The sequence below is a fragment of the Lactuca virosa genome, chromosome 5 (genome assembly GCF_052849685.1).
Source record: "Lactuca virosa cultivar CGN04683 chromosome 5, Lactuca_virosa_CGN04683_v6, whole genome shotgun sequence".
NCBI lineage: Eukaryota > Viridiplantae > Streptophyta > Magnoliopsida > Asterales > Asteraceae > Lactuca > Lactuca virosa.
The window spans coordinates 360836808-360840898 of NC_136430.1; the positions used below are offsets into that span (position 1 = coordinate 360836808).

The 4091-nt window shown below is 30.3% G+C and overlaps 1 non-coding gene across 1 annotated transcript; it reads right to left on the reverse strand.

Moving 5' to 3' along the window:
• Positions 1-2060: 2060 nt before the first annotated feature.
• LOC145118249 (U6 spliceosomal RNA) lies at positions 2061-2163 on the reverse strand. The gene has a single exon (XR_013713209.1). It is a non-coding gene; the product is annotated as a U6 spliceosomal RNA (small nuclear RNA).
• Between the last annotated feature and the right edge of the window lie 1928 nt (positions 2164-4091).

Consider the following 4091-nt stretch of genomic DNA (forward strand, 5'->3'; position numbering starts at 1 on the left):
TCATAGATCGGTGTCTTCATTGTTTATTCAGCTCTATCACAATAGAAATATAATAATTTATATTTATATTGTATATAATAAAAGTATATAACTAAACATATTTTATGTGTATTTGTCATGTTGGAGAACGTGTCTTTTTACAAAAAAAAATTACATATATTTTTTAGTTTATGTTTCTTTAAAACGGCTTTCCGCCGATCGTGGTTAAGACATGACTTTAGCAGGTGCATTTTTCATTAAATTAGGATATTGTATAAAAATTATATATGAGACTATCATTGTAAATGAACAAAAATTAAGATATGTGATTTTTTTTTGGTTTCCGATCCTATTTAAAGATAGTTTTATGTTTAGAAAATTTTTAGTTTTAAAAAACTATAGTGAAAGGGGAAAAAAAAACATAAAACTAAATCCAAGGCTATACATCTACACATCAATCTATCTCGAAAGGTCTCAATTGTTAACGTTTATAAACCAATTACATGAAACACACATCAAAATGATGTTGAAGCATATAGAGTTTAACTACATAATATGTCATAACAACCATATATGATAATAAACCGCACAAATGAATCAAATACATCAGTATCAACATAAGTTATTCCAACCATAGTAGATATATGACTACAAATAACTACACATATATAACATCACATAGTCAGCCACATATCACAAAATAAAATCAACAAAACAATGCAAATGAGTGCAACATCTACTCTCAATGTAAACTCATAACCTCGATAATTATTATCCTAGCTCGGGAAAAAACCGCAACAGAAATAAGACGCAAATCTACGCTCGTATCAACTTTGGAAAATAACAGTTGGCCATAGTCTCATAAAAGAAAATGCATATATGCAATTATGCTGATTCCAGAAAAGACATCTATCAAGTACAAGGGAGACAATACATGTATATGTGTTCGTATCAAACCCTAGAAAGACATCTAAGAACTGCAATGGAAACAATGAACATATTGCGCTCATATCGAATATGAAAAAGGCATGTCGTTTTGGAAACAATATGCATTTTGCGCTCATATTGAATCTACACACTCACGCGTAGCTAGCCTACTCGCGTCAAAAGGCGCGTCTAGAATATGATTATGGGATAATGACTTAGGAGGGTAATTAGGTTTCCAGTTTGTCCGTATTAGGTCACTAAGGTTTTTTTTTTTTGTGCATATTAGACCAATATGGTTGTTATTACCGTTTACTCGTTTAGAAATAGTTATTTTTACCGGTTTCTTCCTGTTTAACCGGTAAAAAGGACTATTTCTAAACGGTAATAACAACCATATTGGTCTAATACGCACAAAAAAACATTAGTGACCTAATACGGACAAACTGGAAACCTAATTACCCTCCTAAGTCATTAACCCTAATTATTTAGAAAACATGCTTACTAATCAATGTGACTGACTTGTTTGACTGAAAATAGTTGCTTTCATTTACACTTATCACACAACCCTTCTAGAATTTCCAAGTCCAAAAACTCATATGATTGATGATCTTCATTACATAAATATGCAACATTTTATCAATAACTTCTTTTTTGTCATTTAAATGTTTACATGAATACATCCATATGTACAAAAACAATCTCACTTTGATACCTCCCATCAATGTCTACATTTGATAACGAATGGAAATGTAAAACCAACAAGGACTTGCAAAGGATGTCTATTATCAATTATTTTATAAACAGCAAAACCACAACATGAACTAAGAAACTGAAGTTGCAAAATGAATAAAAAATCAGCACATAAACAAACACATACTGACTATATACAACACATAAACGGAAGTTTATAAAGCATGAAACTTAATGACAGGAAAAGTAAAAAACTTAAAGGAGACTTTATAGAAAGAAAGATCACCCTTACTTGCCACAAATGGTTGAAGACATCAACAAGAAGATCAATCTGACCATGGAATCCACATGTTGTCTGATCATGACTTCAGTAGTTCATCTACTGAAACGTAAGAATTGCAATTGAACTCTATTAGCATTTGAAAAGGGAATTAGGGTTTCAGAGAAGACGACGAAGGGTTTAAAAAAAATTTGACCATTTCTCGATTTGTGTGTGTCATCGTTGCACAGGGGCCATGCTAATCTTCTCTGTATCGTTCCAATTTTATCGGATGTCCCCGAAGGGACGACTATAGATGAAGAGCTTCGCCATATAGAGGAGTAGCAAGTTCTTCTTCTGGTCGATATGGGACGACGCGAGTTCTAAATGAACTAGTTTATTGTTGATGGTCATATATTCTCAATGTCTTTAAAATTAGGGTTAATGACTTAGGAAGGTAATTAGGGTCAACTATAACCGTAAATTAATATCATCGACCAAATGGAATCAAAACCACAAACAAACAACAATAGCCAACAACTTATCATCAAATGTATGGCTTGTATCCCTAGAGTTGATCCACCATGCACAATCATCATCATGATGAGTGAAACATAATTTTGACAAGACTTATAAAGATTAATTAAAATTTGGCCTCTTTTTGGTGGTCGAAGTACCCTTGTCCACTTTCATTTGTTCCAACATCATTTTTATTCAAATAAACCAAAAGTTAAGCTTAAAATCGCCCAGTTTTTGTTGAGGATTTAACAATTCAAAAACAATTAAACCATAAATTTATCACTTATAAATATATTATTTATATCAGCATTTGCAATGTTAATAATATAAGCATTTGCAATGTTCTTTGTGTGTGACCTCATTGGTTTATATATAATTAGCAATATAGTATATTTACATACTAGATCCTAAAAAAAGTCACGTTCAAAGTGATCTTCAAAGTGTTCAATTTGAATTGGATAAATTGGAGTTGTTGTAAACCTGAAAGTTTTATCCATGACCAATTTTACATGAATATGTAATGATTTGTCCAACAAAGAAAATTCAATTTTTATTTTTTTGATTTTAATGGTTATTTGGTTGTTACAAATGGTTCCCTATAAGACAATTCAATAGTGTTTACGAGATAACATGGACTGATAAATTAATATGTGACCTTAGCTAGCAAAATTAAGATTAGTTAGTGATGTATTATGCTTAATTACCCATGTGCAGTTGCTTTTATCTTAGGAATTCTTAAAATAAAGGGTTTTAGGGCTAACATCCTACACAAAGAAATTGAGTACATGGTAATATGAGCACATGTCCGACGTCCTGCTTTGATATTTTATGTGTTTGTTTTATTATATACTATGTATTGATTGGAATAGTATATGATGTTTTTTTTAATTCTTTTGAGTAAATAACTTGTGATTAAAGAGTTTACAAAATTAGGGACATCTTGCAAAATGTTAAATCATCTTTCAAGATATTTACGATTTTTTTAAATCATGATCATATGCATCAATATATATATATATATATATATATATATATATATATATATATATATATATATATATGTTGGCTGTGAGACTAGTATGGTCTGGACACGTGAGAGTACAATGATATCTAATTTGAGGATATTGAGATGTTTGCTATGGCATTCTAGAATGCATCACAACATGTTGGGATCTGTAAATGGTTTTGTGTGGTATATTTGTGATAGGTTCACATGCTACCTAGTTTTACAAATAACTAACAATGATTGAACCATAGTTTGTTAATAATGCTTTATGTTAACTTACCTACATGCTCTACTTAACCATCTATATATTGAGATTGTTTAGGGTTTAAGATGATTGCAATGCATTTGGGGTTGGACATTAAGTATATATTTTTCATTACATATTTATGTATATACAATGTTACTTCTTGTGATGTTTGCTATGATTTTGTGATGTATATCCTTTAAAAAAGTGTTTGTAATTTTATTGCAATGTTTTTCTCCAAATTATATCTTTTGAGATGGTTTTTAAAGGAGAAAAAAAGGGTTATTCCTCATATATTGTCGCTCATTTGAATATATTTTCTTGAGATATGTTGGTGTATCACATATCGGTGCAACAAAGTCTTTTATGTCTCTATATATGATGGAGTCTCTCATATATCCATAAAGACTCTTTTGGAGAGACAGTCTTCGACTCCATATATATATATATATATATATATATATATA